Here is an 18,255-nt window from a genome sequence, read left to right on the forward strand (position 1 = left end):
ATAAACTTAAAGGTGGGTAATTCGATGTCTTCGTATTCACTTTTTATTAACTTGACATTGCATGTTTTGCAAAGCTTTCCTTCACCACATCACTGTATGCGTTTTTATGAGTTGAGTTGTTTGGGGGAAGAGACCAAACAGCGAGGTCATCGGTCTCATCGGATTAGGGAATGACTGGGATGGAAGCCGGTCGTGCCCTTCCAAAGGAACCATCCTGACATTTGTCTGGAGCGAGTTAGGGAAATCACGGAAAACCTAAATCATTATGGCCGGACGCGGGATTGAACCGTCGTCCTCTCGAATGCGAGTCCAGTGTGCTAAGCACTGCGCCACCTCGCTCGCTGCGTTTTTATGATTGTCCTTTGTTCATAACGGTTGTTAAGTACGTTTTTCGTTAAGCCACTTCACTGTTTACATAGCTGTTAAATACATTTACACCAAAATACTTCAAAGACCTCATAGTACGTGTGCTACGTATACATTATTGATGTTACAGCCACAAACACTCTTACGATCTTCGTCCAGGATCCATAGCAGTTTCCCTTTGATCTCTCTTGTTAATTTTTCTTTTTTTTTTTTTTTACAAATTTCTTCAGTCTGTGTGCGTCTCCTACATGTCTGTGACTTTTGGAGAGTATTGTAGCAGAAGATATGTTTTTCCACCTACATTGAAGCTGTTTACTTCAAATGTTGTAGTGACAAGCTAAAAATGTTCAAATGTGTGTGAAATCTCATGGGACTTAACTGCTAAGGTCATCAGAGCCTAAGCTTACACACTACTTAACCTAAATTATCCTAAGGACAAACACACACGCCCATGCCCGAGGGGGGACTCAAACCTCCGCCGGGACCAGCCGCACAGTTCATGACTGCAGCGGCTCAGACCGCTCGGCTAATCCCGCGCGGCAGTGACAAGCTAGTTATGCTTTCTAAGTAATTTCTGCGTTATTTAATACAGTAATTTTTATTTTGTCAGCATATTGTGACCTACGCACTTTAGAGGTTTTGTCTGACCATTAGGATTCGGCTTGACAATGGTCTCCTTATCGAAATCGCTAACAGTTGATGGTTTGTTGCACGGGCGTGGCTTGTCCAGAGAGCTGACAGTGTTGGGGTAGTTCCCTGAAGTCGGAAGATGTGTGGCCACTTTCACTACCAGAAAAGAGCTGCGATGGAGCAAGTTGAGAGGGTTTCCACCTCTACAAGAAAGCCAGACAGTGCTACCTGGTGTGAGAAAGACAGTGTGAAGACCGCAGAACAGTTGGTCTATGAAAGACAACACAGAGTGTGAACGGCTGTAACGCAAGACATCGTTGGGCTGCAGCAGCAGGCAGTTTTACCTCCGTACGTACAGATGATAAGGCAGCTGGGAGCCAGGAAGTGATTGCAGAAGAAAGTTTCTATTACAACGATTGGAAAGTGGGTATAAAAGTGTTTATCATTGAATTTATGCTGATATGAGATTATGGCCAAGATATGAACTGTCAAAATAATGCGAGTTTATTGTTGAGCCTTTACGGGTGAAACAGTACAATTATATTGTAGTTCTTGATTGAAGGGAGCAGGTCGTGGTGTGGTCTGAATTAATGATTTCGTTGACAGTATGTGTAACTTTATGGTTGATTGTATGTTAGCTTGTTGTGCCAGTATAGATTTTGTATGTTCATAAGTGTTGAATAAGATGTTCTTACAGTTGGATGTAGTTTCACCACCAGGTGAGCTAGAGTATGTTGTTGCAGGATTATTTCAGTGGCCCCCTTTGTAAAGCTAGCTGTTATTATGAATGATACATACATACGTACTTTAAGAGCGGTGAGGTTGGACGTACACAAAAACGGTTGGCTGCCATTATCACATCGAAACCCCCTGAGAGGCTTCTTCAGCTTATATCTTGCAAGTGGAAGACAGAGTGCCAAGTTCAGTATTGGTGTAGGTGAGCAGGACTGTTCTACACGAAACTCTGCCAGCAGTGTGAAGGATCATGCTCTAACATTGATGACAGTTTTGATATAGAAGACGACGACGACCTGGACGAGGCCGTTGCCGTACACTATCTGAAGCAGCGAAGGCGACAGAGGGCGTTAATTCCTGTAATATTTTTCATCATTATGCGTCTTTACCATTCAACTTTCTCTATCATACAATTAGTCATTCAATTACAATTTTTTCAGCTGAAGAACAGCATCAACTCACTGCTCAGCCTGGACTTTCCGCAGCCCCCGACGTTGCTTGGAACTTTCAACGCCTAGTACCTTTCAACGCCCAATAAACATTCCCTGGGCCACCAACAGCCAAAGGGAGACAAGTAAAAAGCTGCGCACGTGGCATCAGTACAGGTATATCTTCATACATCGATAGTTCCCTATACAACTTATGTATCTTTTGTATGCATATTCTGTCACTAAATGCCTTCTTTCTTTTCCAGATGGATGACATACTTGAAGTGATAACCCAATCCTAGGCTCGACATTCATTCATTTCATGACACATGTACGTCTCTACATACAGGTTCCATATTCTTCTTTCTACTCAGTGCCATGTACCTAATATGTATCAAACATAATTTGATAAAGTAACCATCAAACATAGTTTCCCATCTATTCATTCAAAACAACCTGTTTCAAGCGTAATACACAGAAAGTACAGCGCCGATTAGAGATAGACATGTGAGAGGGGCCTTTTGTTGTAGGACGCAGAAGATATTTTTCTTAATTTTCACTTCGCTCTCTCCACACTCATGGGAAACTGAATGTTACAGACTTCTCTTGTATGAAATTTAATGTTTTTCGCTCATTGGAGGGGTTAATGTTGATAACATGAATTTTCTTTAAACTGAAGGAGGAGAGAGAGAGAGCGTTTTACATTTGCCCAGAAGGGCCGAAAAATCCTGCTCTTCAACGTGTTCTAGCGCCGATACCGCTAGTTAGAAAATCAAACATGACTATTAAATCTTGTAGGGAATGTTGTCTGCTTTAATTTTGAATTGAGCAGTCATATTTTAAAAACTAGTAGTTTTCGAGCTACAAGCGAAAAACAGAAAAAAATGCAAAAAATTGTGTCTTATTGGGTTATCATTGAGAAGCCGATCTCCTTCAAGGCAGCAAACGTAAAATTCGGATTCGACACCCCAGAAAATATATAGAACTTCCAAGGGAAAATTTCCTTTCTTTTGTTCGAGAACGGCTACTCTGAACACTATCCAGACACAGACTGGACTCTCTAGGCAGACTTCATTCCCACAATAAGCGCTGCACTACAATCTCCACCTGTGTAATAATGGTAAACGTAAAACTGTATTCTCGCTGCAGTCCACTGGAGGGCACGGTCTCTCCGATCGTAAACGTTTGAACGTTATTGTGCGGCTTGTATACTCTGAAGGCTCCGTCAGCTTGTCTCGAAAAGCCATTTCGAGCTTAGACTGCGCAGGCATTATTATTCAAAAATTTATCCGCCATCGTGGGACTGTCTCGGAGTATCCGAACGCAGTGAGCTGCATGAGCTCGTGACTGCTGCGTACAGATTATGAGTCGTAGGAGAAGAATGCAATAGGATTGTACGTTGCCTGGAAAAATTGTAGACCAGGTTGACCACAGGACCAGATTGACCTCTAGGCGTCCATTACTAACAACAGCACAAACACCCTGCCATAGTTATGTACAAAGATGGCCGGCCGGTGTGGCTGAGCGGTTCTAGGCGCTTCAGTCTGGAACCGAGCGACCGATACGGTCGCAGGTTCGAATCCTGCCTCGCGCATGGATGTGTGTGATGTCCTGAACATCACGCCGAAAGGCTTCTACCACAGACAAAGAGAGAGGGTGATGGGGAAGCGTAATCATAGAGGGAATGAGGCCTGGTTGTTCTTGACGCTAGAGAGGAAAGGACAACTTCCAAACTGCCAAATTTTATCTTATTGGACAGCAATTAGCAGGTGGTGAACTTAAGAACTATGAGAAGAATGTAAACTGACGAAGGAAAAAGTTCTCAGAACCAATTCTTGGTTGCCGTAGTAATAGTCACGGCCTTCCGCCAAACGGACATGTTGGAAAGGTGGAACAGCGGGCTGAGAAAAATTATAGAAAATTAAGTTTCTCAATGTTAAAAGAACAGTTGTGCAAACTAGTATATCATGTGAATAGTTCGTTAATTTCCATCAGACCGATTAGGAAATAGCTCTGCTGCTGTCCTAGCTTGATAAGGTTCAAATTTAATCGAAAATAAATGAAAATCATGCAAAAACATTCACAAGACCTTTGCTTCACTTTTACATCTACGTCACATCCCACCGAGCCACCTGGTGGTGTGCCGCAGAGGTTACTTCTGGTACCACTAACTGATAGCTTCTTCACTGTTCCACCCGCGAGTGACGCGTGGCAAGCACGATTGTCGGTAAGCCAGTGCATTAGCTGGAATTCCTCAGATTTTCTCGTCGTGCTCATTTCACGAGATGTATGTGGGAGGAAGTAATATGTTGTCCGACTCTTCCCGGAAAGTGCGTGCTCGAAATTACAATAGTAGACCCCTCCGTAGTACACTATGTCCCTCTTGTAGGGTCTGCCACTAGAGTATGTTGAGCATGGTTGTAACGCCCTCGTGCCGACTAAACGATCCCATGACGAAATGCACTGCTCTTTATTGGATCTTCTCTATTTCTTCTATCATTCCAATCTGGTAAGGGTCCCACATTGATGAATAATACTCAAGAATCCATAAACTCGAGAAACTGTCGAGCGAGAGCATTGTAAGCGACTTCCTTCGTGAATGAGTTACATTTTCTTAAGATTCCTCCTATGAATCTGTCTGCCATCTGCTTTTCCTGCTGTTTATTTTATGTAGTCATTTCACTTAAGGTTGCTCTGGTTAGTTACTCCTAGATATTTTACGATAGATACCGTTCCCACCAATTTGGCACCAATAGTACAGTTATACAGTAGTCGATTTCTTTTCCTGTGTATGAGTAATATACTACATTTGTTTAGGTTCGGGGTCAACTGCCAGAGCCTTCACCATTCATCAATCCCCTACAAACCATTCTTCGGATCCATAATGTCTTCTGGCGTTGGTACTTTCTTATACACAATCGCATAATTTGTGAACAGACTTAAAGAGCTTCTGACGCTTTCTAAAAGGTCATTTATATACAATGTAAACAGAAACGGTCCTATCACATTTGCTTCGGGTACTCTGGAAACTACCCTTACATCTCTAGATTTTGTTCCGTTAAGAGCGACGTATTGAGTTCTATCTGCTAGGAAGTCCAGTCGAAATCTAGTCCAGTACTCGGAAAGATCGTATTTCTTTCACAAAACGACAGTGTGTGTCAGATACCTTCTGAAATCCAGGTTCAAATGGCTCTGTGCACTATGGGACTTAACTTCTGAGGTCATCAGTCCCCTAGAACTTACAACTACTTAAACCTAACTAACCTAAGGACATCACACACATCCATGCCCGAGGCAGGATTCGAACCTGGGACCGCAGTGGTCGTGCGGTTCCAGACTGTAGCGCCTAGAATCGCTCGGGCACCCCGGCCGGCTGAAATCCAGGAATACGGCATCAACTTAAGCGTCGTTATCTACAGCACTATGCACCTCGTTGAGGAACAGAGAGATCTGAGTTTCGCAAGATCTCTGTTAGCGGGAATCCATGTTGATTTTTATAGAAGAGAGTTTAGTTATCCCAAAACATCGTAATTCTTGAACATAAAACATGTCACATAATTCTACAACAGATTGACGTCAGTGATATGCGCCTATAATTATGTGCATATGTCCTACGACCCTTCTTGAAAACGGGAATGATAGGCACTTTCTTCCAGACGCTAGGTACCCTTCGCTGTTCCAGTGACCTACAATTAACTGCTGCTAGAAGGGGAGCAAGTTCTTTCACACGATTTCTGAAGAATCTTTCAGGTATCTCATCTGATCCTGACGCCTTTCCGCTATTACGCGATTGTAGTTGCTTTCCTATTCCGCGATCGGAATGCCATTTCAACGTTCGTACGATGATTAAAAAGATGAACAGCTGTGAAACAATTTCGGAAGACCGAATTCAGTATTCTCTCTGTTATCTTCCGTTTCGGTGCCAGTATGGCCACTGAGTCAATGAACATAGAACTTCGAACCGCTTGCTGATTTTACGTAAGACCAAAACCTCTTAGAGCTCTGAATCAGATCAGCTGTTAAAAGTATCTGTCTTGCAAGTAAAAGTCTAGTATTGACCTATTCAGTAGTACGGTCACCTAAATCACTAAGTAGACACCGTGTTGTACCGACGAGACATCTTTTATGTGGCGCTTTAAAGACACTGACAGAATGCGTGTAGTGTTCATATGGCCGCTTCGTAATGCTCTGACGCAATTTCTCGCCGATGACGTCCGTACTGAAAACGCGTAAACGTACCAGCAAACAAATTATGTGTCTCAGCAAATGCAGTAGTAGGAGGAATAACAACATGGGCGCCGAAAACATTAAAGAATGAAAATAAACAGGGAGAGCATGAAACGGCAACAGCAGTTTATTTATAGATATACGTTCTTCGATTAACAAATTTAGGACGTAAATAACGAAGTAATGGTAAATGAGAACACATACTCCGGAGCGCTCACTTACATAACTCTAATGTTAACTGTGAAATATATGGATATCTCTTTTCGCAGACCGTGTGATACGGTTGAAACACAGGATTTACAATGTGGAAGACTGGTACTGGAATTCATTTTCCCAACCGGGCGTTTCCATTTATACTTTCCTTGGGTTCCATAAATCGCTTAATGCCCTTTGAACAAGACACGGTTGATTTCATTTCGCATCATTTTCCTATCCTAGATTGTATTCCATCTCTGCTGACCTCACCTTCACTTAATTTTAATTTCCTTTTTTCCTTTCACAGAGAGGAAAGCATGCAAGAAATACTATCGGTTTGAAGGCTACCTAAAACATGTTCTAAATCTTCTCCGGTTGTTACAACTATCTGATAAAATTAATGATGGTGCATACATCGACGGCACGTCCTTTTTAACGGAGCATAATCAATATTTGACAAGAAATGTAAATAGTGGGAATCAGAAGCTTATATGGTACTTAAGTTGCAGAAACATGCACACGACATCGTGGAATGTTAGTTAGGTCCCTCCTGCAGTCTGGGGGTAAACAATTTTTTTTCATTGCAGGGTTCTCACCCATTTCTAGAAATTATTTTATATGGTTGTACTAAACCACGTAGATTTAGCACTGTCGAGAGCGACAGGAAATATTGTGGCTTTGACGATTCCAGCCTAAATTAGGACTGTCATGCAGTTGAAGGGAAATTATGCCATTTCCTTAGTACTGGGGTGATTTTGGCGCTGTCCTGCAGTGGACACCGATGTGAGCCTTTAGGAACACTACCATACAGGGTCCCCAATCTTTTAGTTAAAATTATAAATTAACCTCTGGATTTTTTCAATTTCATTATTGCACTATATATTTTGCGACTACCAGCCATATCTTCAGAGCCACCTCCCATACATAGGGTGTGGTCAATATTCAAGGATACGACAGGAATGATAATTCGAAGCAAAAAAATCTAGTAATCATCAGCTCTAAAATGCATACCTTAAGAGCTATGAGCACTTCTTCATAGTGGATGCTGTGAAACAAATCTCTTCTACTGAAAGCTCTTTGCTTTCCGTGTCTTGCGAGGAAATTGTATGGATAAAAACAAAACAAAAAACTGTCTAGTAAACGTGAGATTTAAAATGCGTACCTTAAGAGTTATAGGAACTTGTTTAGTAGAAGAAGACGAAGGGGTCATAGCTCTTAAGGCACGCATTTTAGAACCCATATTTACTAGACTTTTTTGCTTCGAATGATCGTTCCTGTCATATCCGTAAATATTAACCATTCCTCCTTGGACATGTATAGTCGATGTTAGGTACAGTTTCCTCGGAATTGCAGCTTTCTTTCACTACCTATCAACAATCGTGCCACAAATCTATGTCTACAAAAGCATAAAAAGTTGACACCTCAGCAATCGGCAGCAGACTACGTATACAAAATATGGCGCCGGTATCCCCAAAATCGACAATGGAATAAAGCAATTGCAAACTATCTTTGGGGACAGAGGCTAATTTATTTATAATTTCTGCGTTCCCACCTAAATATATTTTCTCTGCCGCTTCCTCATACAGCCCTTTGCAAGCTACCGGTCGAACGCCTTGGCTTGGAATCCGTCGACATTTCCCTGAAAGCTCTTTTCCAGAAGAGCAGGGAACCAAGTGCGAAGGCTGAAAACAAGTCCTCTCCAGGAACTGATACCATTCCGATCTCTACGAGGTGCAACGTAAGATAACTTCCATTTTCCTCCCTTCTAGCCTCTTTGTTGATGTGGCATTTGGACCCTTAGACGAAGTAAATGTGACCGCACTTAAATATTGGGTCATAGATAAGAAAAAAATCATAACTATATTATTACTAGCAACGGAGGATATACATATCAGCAAGATTATAGACAAAAATATTTTGCTTACGTTACTGAAATATGTTTTACCTTTTTGGTATCAAACTAACCCACACTCAAAAAAATATTGAGTCGAAAACTATCAATTCATGTCAAATTTGGTTTTTAGTGTATGACACTTCCTGAAACTCAGCGTATCAGTTGCATAAAAAGCCACAGTTTTTATAATCTTGATACCCTCTGCGACACATTTCTGGAGACGCCCATGGGTCTCTGGACATTCCTCGACGATTAAAACTGCATGTCGGATTCGAAACCAAAGAATAATCTTTCGCAAGGAACGCACAGCCACTTGAGTTGTATTAGTTCGAAATGCCCCTCTGTCGAACCATTGTCACACCATGAAAGAATGTTATATTTTGAACCAACTGTCCGCCCCCGGTAGCTGAGTGATCAGCGCGACAGTCTGTCAATCCAAAGGGCCCGGATTCGATTCCCGGCTGGGTCGGAGATTTTCTCCGCTCTGGAACTGGGTGTTGTGTTGTCCTAATCATCATCATTTCATCCCCATCGACGCGCAAGTCGCCGAAGTGGCGTCAAATCGAAAGACTTGCACCAGGCGAACGGTCTACCCGACGGGAGGCCCTTGTCACACGACATTTCATTCCATTTGAACCAACTAGATTAAAATGGTCTCACTCGGTTCTATGTCATTATGTGAGGCAAAACTTCATGCGTTTTGATACAAATGACACGAGATCCAGCCATGCAAGCCGATAAAATAAATTTGTACGACACTGCAAAGTACAGTTAGGCGGGACACGTTTGCTGGAGTCCTGCATTGTCCGGGAGGTACCATAAACAATAAATAGCTTGCGTGAAATTAATTTGGTTACAAAACACACACTTTGATTATTGCGTATTTCCATAGATAGCGTCAGATAACACATTTATTAGTACATAGTCTGATAGAGGAGGTATCTCACTACGAATAAAAATCCAAATAAAGAACCGAAATGATCATGGGAGAGAAATATTAGGTTCGCGAATTTTGTGGGATAACACAGTGTATTAAATTACATTACTTTAGACAGAGAGCAGGAATCAGGAAAGTTTAGATAGCCATATGTTTAAAGAGCAAAGTCTCAAAGCTTTCCCGCTATTGTCCAAGTCCAATATTTCCTGAAAAGGAACAAAGAGCATTCTACATACCTGAAAAAGTTATACATTACTAATTGGGAATTTAATTTTGTGGCATCTAAAGCAAATTTCATATTTCAAAGAACTCTGAAGATTTATACGTTATATTCTGCTACAACTGGAAGAGTTCCAGTCGGCGAAAGAAAGTGCTAACGTGTAAGAGCAGTAGGGCCTATTTTTAGTTACAGCACGTTATGCGCTTTAGACTAGATTAGATGAGCTTCCCGTTCCATGGATCATTATTGTGGCCTGCGGTTAGGATTGCGGTATTTTACAAATAGTAGGCAGGACTACAACAAAACCAGTTACTTATTATTAGCGTACATGAGGTTTCATTTAATCGATGCCTGTCCCGGCTAAAGATAGCCATCCTGTTAAAGAAATCGCCACCTAGGATCGTGTACCAGTGTTGTCTGTCAGGCAGTGTAAATGGCACTAAAATTTTTCACAAGAGTGATTTCACACAATTTAGCGAACTGTTATTCACGGTGGCAACACTTTTCCTTAAGCAAAATGAACTATTTTTACACACAATGCTACACGGGCACAACCATATGTATTCTTTCCTGTAAAAAAAAAAAGAAAGTCGTAAAAGTTCTTACGAAATAATCAGGGTTCATACATCAGCAGAGAAAAATTTCACCACGTAAGATGCTGCTTGCACCATATTTAAAGATTATTCATAATCTAAGTCCAATTTATGATTCTGAGTGCGTTCTCGGCCACCAATACACTATTATTATCGTTCACATTAACCATCAAGATTCATGTGTCCTTAGTAGTTTGATTTAAAACTGCCGCAGCAATATTTCACTAAGATGGCGGCTAACCTAAGACAATCACTTATCGGATCTTACTCTCAACAAACAATATACCGGTATACTAAATCTTTTCTGTACTTTAACTACACTACCGGCCATTAAAATTGCTACACCACGAAGATGTGCTACAGACGCGAAATTTAACCGACAGGAAGAAGATGCTGTGATACGCGAATGATTAGCTTCCCAGAGCATTCACACAAGGTTGGCGCCGGTGGCGACACCTACAACCTGTTAGCAGAATATGGAATCGGTGGGTTCTGGAGGGTAATACGGAACTCCGTGCTGGATCTCAACGGCCTCGTATCACTAGCAGTCGAGATAACAGGCATGTTATCCGCAAGGCTGTAACGGATCGTACAGCCACGTCTCGATACCTGAGATGGGGACGTTTGCAAGACAACAACCATCTGCACCAATAGTTCGACGACGTTTGCAGCAGCATGAACTATCAGCTCGGAGACCATGGCTGCGGTTACCCTTGACGCTGCATCACAGACAGGAGCACCTGCGATGGTGTACTCAACGACGAACCTGGGTGCGCGAATGGCAAAACATCATTTTTTCGGATGAATCCAGGTTATGTTTACAGCATCATGATGGTCGCATCTGTGTTTAGCGACATCGCGGTTAACGCACATTGGAAGCGTGTATTCGTCATCGCCATACTGGCGCATCACCCGGCGTGATGGTATGGGGTGCCATTGGTTACACGTCTCGGTTACCTCTTGTTCGCATTGACGGCACTTTGAACAGTGGACGTTACATTTCAGATGTGTTACGACCCGTGGCTCTACCTTTCATTCGATCCCTGCGAAACTCTGCATTTCAGAAGGATAATGCACGACCGCATGTTGCAGGTCCTGTACGGACCCTTCTGGATACAGAAAATGTTCGACTGCAGCTCTGGCCAGCACATTCTCCAGATTTTTCACCAATTGAAAACGTCTGGTCAATGGTGGCCGAGCAACTGGCTCGTCACAATACGCCAGTCACTACTCTTGATGAACTGTGGTATCGTGTTGAAGCTGCATGGGCAGCTACACCTGTACACGCCATCCAAGATCTGTTTGACTCAATGCCCAGGCGTATCAAGGCCGTCATTGCGGCCAGAGGTGGTTGTTCCGGGTACTGTTTTCTCAGGATCTATGCACCCAAATTGTGTGAAAATGTAATCACATGTCAGTTCTAGTATAATATATTTGTCCAATGAATACCCCTTTATCATCTGCATTTCTTCCTGGTGTAGCAATTTTAATGGCCAGTAGTGTATATGCATTAACATTTAAAAGTATTTCTCCATGATAATCACCCATTATTCAGTATTTCACCAATGATCCGCGTTAATGGCTGCGGTCCATGGTAGCTGAACAGAAAAGTTAACCTTTATATAGGACGACAGTCATATTAAAATAAAAATTCAAACCGATGTACTGATTTCAGTTACACAGAAACTCTATTTTTGAAATATTACTTAACAACATAATACAGTTTTTTACCAACCTCAGTGCTAGAAGACATCAATCGCGTCCGATCATTACAACAGTTCGAACAAGAAGAAGGATTATTCTAGAAGAAACATAGATAATAAAAGATGAAGATTTCCATTATCTTTTTCCATGAGTATTGTCTGATATATAAATTTTACAGAAAATTAAATTATGAAACGTCCCCTTTGAACAATTATACATGATTGTGCTTAAACTGACACACAATATTTTTAGCGCAAAGCAATCTGACTTTCAAAGATCCCTACAAAAGAATGGCCCTGACTAACATTAATCTATACCTTTCACAAATCACTTACCTCACAAAAATCTTCGTTACTCGAACTACTGCAATACAGCGAGCGCCACTACTGCCAGCTAAATAAAAGATTCAAACTACTGAAGGCGCTAACTACTGATAGGCATAGTTAGCAAATGAAAGATCTATCAAAGAGAGCAAACAATGTATTTACCTTAATAGTGTTCAAAAGTCATAATATATATAGCAGTTCATGACATCCATTCTTACAAATGTACTGTTTCTGATGGACACACGTCCAGATCATCCGCTCTAAAAAGTCCGCCATCTCACTTCCCCACATACACCACTGCTGGCGGCTCACCTCCAACTGCGCAACGCTACGCGCTGTTAACATTCAGCTGCCCAACACTACAATGGCAGACAACAATGCATACTAGCCACAGACAGCACACAGCACAGCCAGTGATTTTCATACAGAGCGCTACGTGGCGTTACCAATAAGAAAACCTAAACAGCCTACTCATAAAATTATGTCACTGACATTATTTATTATTATTTTAGTATCGATGAAGTCACTTCTTTTTATTAATATCACGAGAATGTTCACCCAAATTCCACACACAATGCTGCCGTGAATATTGTCCTGAATAAAATATAGTCGTGGATATTACATTGCCCCTTGGACTGAGTAAAAAAATAGTTTATGTATTTGTATCTCCTTTTTTCAGACCATCATATCCACGTTGCTTATTGTTCACTTTCACTTGGTTAACACATTGTTCTCATTATGCAAATGTTCAGATATAACATTGAGGAACACATGACACAGTTAGTGTTGACGTGATTGTGTAAATGGCTTCAGTAAGTGTACAATCTTGGAAAATGCGGCGGAGACTTCCCGGATTAACTTATTTCCGTCCGTCCGTCCCCCCCCCCCCCCCCCTCCCTTCAGTCTCGGTTCACTGGATTCGGAAAACTAGGAACAAAACCGTCCAAGAGGCTTCAAGAAAATACAGCTACCTACTCTTATTTGTCAGGCTTAACATGAATATAACAGATAAAATTTTAAACACGCGAATTTGTGTTTCTGTTTAGTCGCATCAGAGGTCAAGAGAGACTTTTACGGAGGTTTAAGACGAAAATTAAAAGTTTATGTAACTCAAATAACAAATTTGATATAAAGATTCCCCGACGACGTCGCGTAGCCGCCCGAGCGCCGAGCCACTGGATCGCAGGCGGGTAGAGACCGCTGCTGGAACGCTCCAGACCGCGTGGACGGAGCGTCGGCTGCCGTCGACCGCACCCTTGTCTGGATCTGTTGCTGCCTGGAAGTATTGCTGCAGCAGGTCCCGCTTCTCTCTTTCCACGTCCCTCTCGTACAAGGTGGGTACATGAAATGTCGAAAAATGGTTATCAGTAACAAGATAATTATTATATTTATCCTGTGGAAGAAGTTTTAGTCTCAATTTCACTTTCATTCACACGGATTCATACAGTTTGTTTTAGGACGATGTGCTGCATCTTTATACTGTTCATTTGAATGTAGTGATTCACAGTCAAATTAACTATGCAAATGTACGACGCTGCACCGTTTTTCATTCCGGTGTTCATCCTGTGCTAGCTTAACTGTTCTTAGATGTTCCTCGCGACATTTCAGATGACATATACATACATACAGTAATTTTTCCCGTGTCGTATTGTCAATGATACATGAAACGAAAATAACATAAATATTAATATTTTGTTTTGGTACACCACACCTGTAAAGAATTACAATACTGTAATAAATGCCGTGTATTTTGGCCCCACGGTGGGCTCCAATGTGACATGCGGTTAGGATTGCGGTATTTTACAAATCGTAGGAAGGAATACAGTAAAACAATTACTTATTATTAGGGTACATGAGGTTTCATTTAATAGCTGCCTCTCCCGGCTAAAGATAGTTATTCTGTTAAAGAAATCTCTACCTGGGAACGTGGACCAACGTTGTCTGTCAGGCAATGTAACTATCACTAAATTTTTTCACAAGAATGACCTCACACAATTTAGCGAACTATTATTCACGGTGGCAACTCTTTTCCTTAAACAAAATGAACTATTTTTACACACAATGCCACACGAGCACTACACTAATGTACTCTTTCCTGTCAAAAAAATATTTCGTAAAAGTTCTTACGAAATAATCAGGGTTCATACGTCAGCAGAGAAAAATTTCTCCACGTACGATGCTGTTTGTACCATATTTAAAGATTGTTCGTAATCTAATTCGAATTTACGATTTCTGAGTAGGTTCTGGACCACCAATACACTAATATTATCGTGCAAATTAGCCATTAAGATTCATATGTCATTAGTAGTTTGATTTAAAACTGCCGCAGCAATATTTCACTACGATGGTGGCTAACATAAGACAATCACTTATCGGATCTGGTTCAGGTTTTGTTATACTCTTAACAAATAATATATATTAAATCTTTTCTGTACTTTTACTATGTCCATCAACATTTAAAAGTATTTCTCCATGTTAATCACTCATTATTCAGTATTCTACCAATGATCCGCGCTGTAGATCAATAGCGCTAGTGGCTGCGGTCCATTGTAGCTGAACAGAAAACTTAACATTTACATAGGAAGAGAATCGTACTAAAATAAAAATTCAAACCCATGTACTGATTTCAATTACACAGAAACTCTGTTTTTAAATATTACTTAACGACATAATACAGTTTTTACCGACCTCAGTGCTAGAAGACATCAATCACATCCGATCTTACAACATTTCGAACAAGAAGAAGAAATTCTCGTGAATGTGGAACATGTCAGATTTTTTTTCTTTTAGTATCATGTGAAATTAATAAAAACATACACTAGTAATAATGATAGTAGTAATAATACGTAGAGTGCATCCACTGATTCTGTTTAGAAATTCGTCAGTGGAGTAGGAGTTTGCCACAAGTAAGTCTTTCTGGCTCATCTTAAACTGAGCTTTATGTAGAGTGTTCTTGTTCCTAGTATTGCTTTTGTGAACTGCGATGTTTGTAGGAAAAAGGAATACATTATTTACAACAGATTTACTTGAGAAATAAACACAATGTACTGAGAAACAGTAGTTAGTACACCAAACTCCTTTAACGCGCTTCTACAGGATTTTCGTGAATTCACACTACAAATAGTGGGTATTACACGCTTTTGCGTTCTGAAAGCTTTTTGTTTGACTTGAAGGTTACCTCAAAATATGGTACCACATGACATCATGTAATGGAAATAAACAAAGTACGTCAGCTTTTTTGTGTCGTCTCTATCTGATAACATTCAGAACGCAAATAAGGACTTGTTTAGGCGTTTCTGTTGTATCTCCACCTGACTATATAAGTTGGAATCCCAGGAATTTATCACTTTATACCTCTTCCATCTGCGTTTCTTCATATTTAATGCATGCGCTGGGTGGGAATCTCTTACTTGTTCTGGGCTGCACATAGTGATATAAGTTTGGTGGCAGTGAACTGACTATAAACCAGTTATTAGCTTTCATGAAAATGTCGTTAGAAGCCATTTCTAAACGTAAGCTGAACTTTCTAGTTATTCCTATACTGCAAACAAAACGAACTGTGGTATATAGCTATCCAATTCTGTCTCATTCTTCTAAACTAAATCGTTCGACACTGAGTTCATAGCAGATCAATCATCCGGCACCACTTTTGGTCAATTTCTCGCGATCTTCAATTTTTGTTCAAAAACTCAGTTTCTCCTTACTTTCGTTGTTGTTTGCTATCTCTGCCCACTTAATTAACTATGAAAACATTTTATTATGATTTAATAAAAATAGGTTGAGTCCAAGAAAGTAATCATCCCGATATTTATCACGATCAGTTTAAACAATACAAAACAGAATGATTTTGTAGACAGTAAAAATATATGTTAATGTAACAAACTATTACACGAAAACAGAATTGCATATGTGCTGTGTGAAGCACAGAGAATATTTATTTTACTGAAGATATTCAGATTCATATCCGTGACTTGTGCACTCTTTGGATGATGATGGTGATGTTTGGTTCGTGGGGTGCTCAACTGCACGATCAACAGCGTCCGTAGTCATGGACTGAGCGGCTAGTCCCGGCGGAGGTTCGAGTCCTCCCTCGGGCATGGGTGTGTGTGTTTGTCGTTAGGATAATTTAGGTTAAATAGTGTGTAAGCTTAGGGACTGATGACCTTAGCAGTTAAGTCCCATAAGATTTGACGCACATTTGAACATTTTTGAACAGTGCCGGTACAAAGTCCCAATTTTTACACAGTACAATTTTTTTTACCCAAGCCAGTCTAGCTACTGTCATGAATGATGATGAAATGATGACGACAACACAAACACCCAATCCCCGGGCAGACAAAATCCCCAACCCGGCCGGGAACCGAACCCGGGACGCTGTGATCCAGAGGTAGCAACGCTCGCCACTAGACCCGAGCTGCGTACCACTCTTTGAAGTTATTCGCACCCCTTTTACATACAGTTTGTTGGACGTTGGTTTTGGAAAGAAAAGGAGGTCGGAGATCTTGCTCCGAAATTAAAGAAAAGGAGGTCGGACATATTGCTCCGAAACTGTTACTTGATTATTGTCATAGGGCTGTGAGATCACGAATCAGTTTAAATGGAATTATATTTGAAGGTGATGTCAAATATTACTAGTCTTGAAACAAAGAGCTGGCAATAAATCGGTGATGTTAAATTGGCGTTAGTTTTCCCAGTCATTTCGAGATGAAGACGCGGACTAATTAATTCAAATGCAAAAAATAAATTCAATAAAAACAAAACCATTTATATAGCAGACAGTTGCTTTTAGCAGTACAAATGGAGCTACATGTTACCAGAATGTGATGCATTCCAAAACACAATAGCTAATTTTATCAGGTGATGCTGAGGGAATTAGATTAGGAAACGAGACACTTACAGTAATAAATGAGTTTTTCTATTTGGAGAGAAAAATAAGTGACGATGTTCGAAGTAGAGAGGATACAAAATGTAGACTGGCTATGGTAAGGAAAGCGTTTCTGAAGAAGAGAAATTTGTTAACAGCGAGTATATATTTAAGTGCCAGGAAGTTCCTTCAGAAAACTATTTGTATGGAGTGTAGCCTTGTATGAAAGTGAAACATGGACGATTACTTGTGTAGACAAGAAGAGAATAGAAGCTTTCGAAATGTGGTGCTACAGAAGAACGCTGAAGATAGATGGGTAGATCACGTAACTAATGAGCTGGTACTGAATAGAACTGAGGAGAAGAGGAATTTGTGGCACAACTTGACTAGATTAAGGGATCGGTTGATAGGATACGTTCTGAGGCATCAAGGTATCGTCAATTCAGTACTGGAGGAAAGCTTGGAGAGTAAAAATCATAGTGAGAGACCAAGAGATGAATACGCTAAGCAGATTCAGAAGGATGTAGGTTGCAGTAGTTACTCGGAGATGAAGAAGCTTGCACAGGATAGAGTAGCACAGAGGGCTGCAGCAAACCAGTCTCTGGACTGAAGACCACAACAATAACAACAACAACAACAATTTGATCAGACTAGTTCTTACAAAAAAGAGGATTGTGACTTTCCCACTGAGCTCCTAAGTTCTTTCTATATCCGCATATAAGGATGCAGACTAGTGCTTTACATGGCAAAACAATGAAGTATCAGATAACTACCATGGAGTATGTTTGAAAGGGAACTATCAATCCATCTTTCATATGATTTTGTAGTTTTATGAATTTCTCCATATTTTCTTTTCTCTGGTTGGTTTCCTCCGAATTTTTACCATTCCAGGGGAGAAGATCATAGTGGGGATTTTTATTACGCTTGATATTCAGCATCCCTAGCAACTTTACAGACCTCTCCAAAATGTGGATGATTACTTCAATGTGAATATAACTGCAAACGCATGCACATTGGTAAATTCAGATGAAGTTTCTTGGTTTCGCCTTGTAGCAGGACCTGGCAACGACCGTTGTGCTCAAATCTCCGATACTAGGTTGTGGTGCCAGCTCAGCGGGTTATCTGTCTGCTTGTCC

The sequence above is a fragment of the Schistocerca piceifrons genome, chromosome 7, assembly GCF_021461385.2.
Source record: "Schistocerca piceifrons isolate TAMUIC-IGC-003096 chromosome 7, iqSchPice1.1, whole genome shotgun sequence".
In the NCBI taxonomy this organism is placed as follows: Eukaryota; Metazoa; Arthropoda; class Insecta; order Orthoptera; family Acrididae; genus Schistocerca; species Schistocerca piceifrons.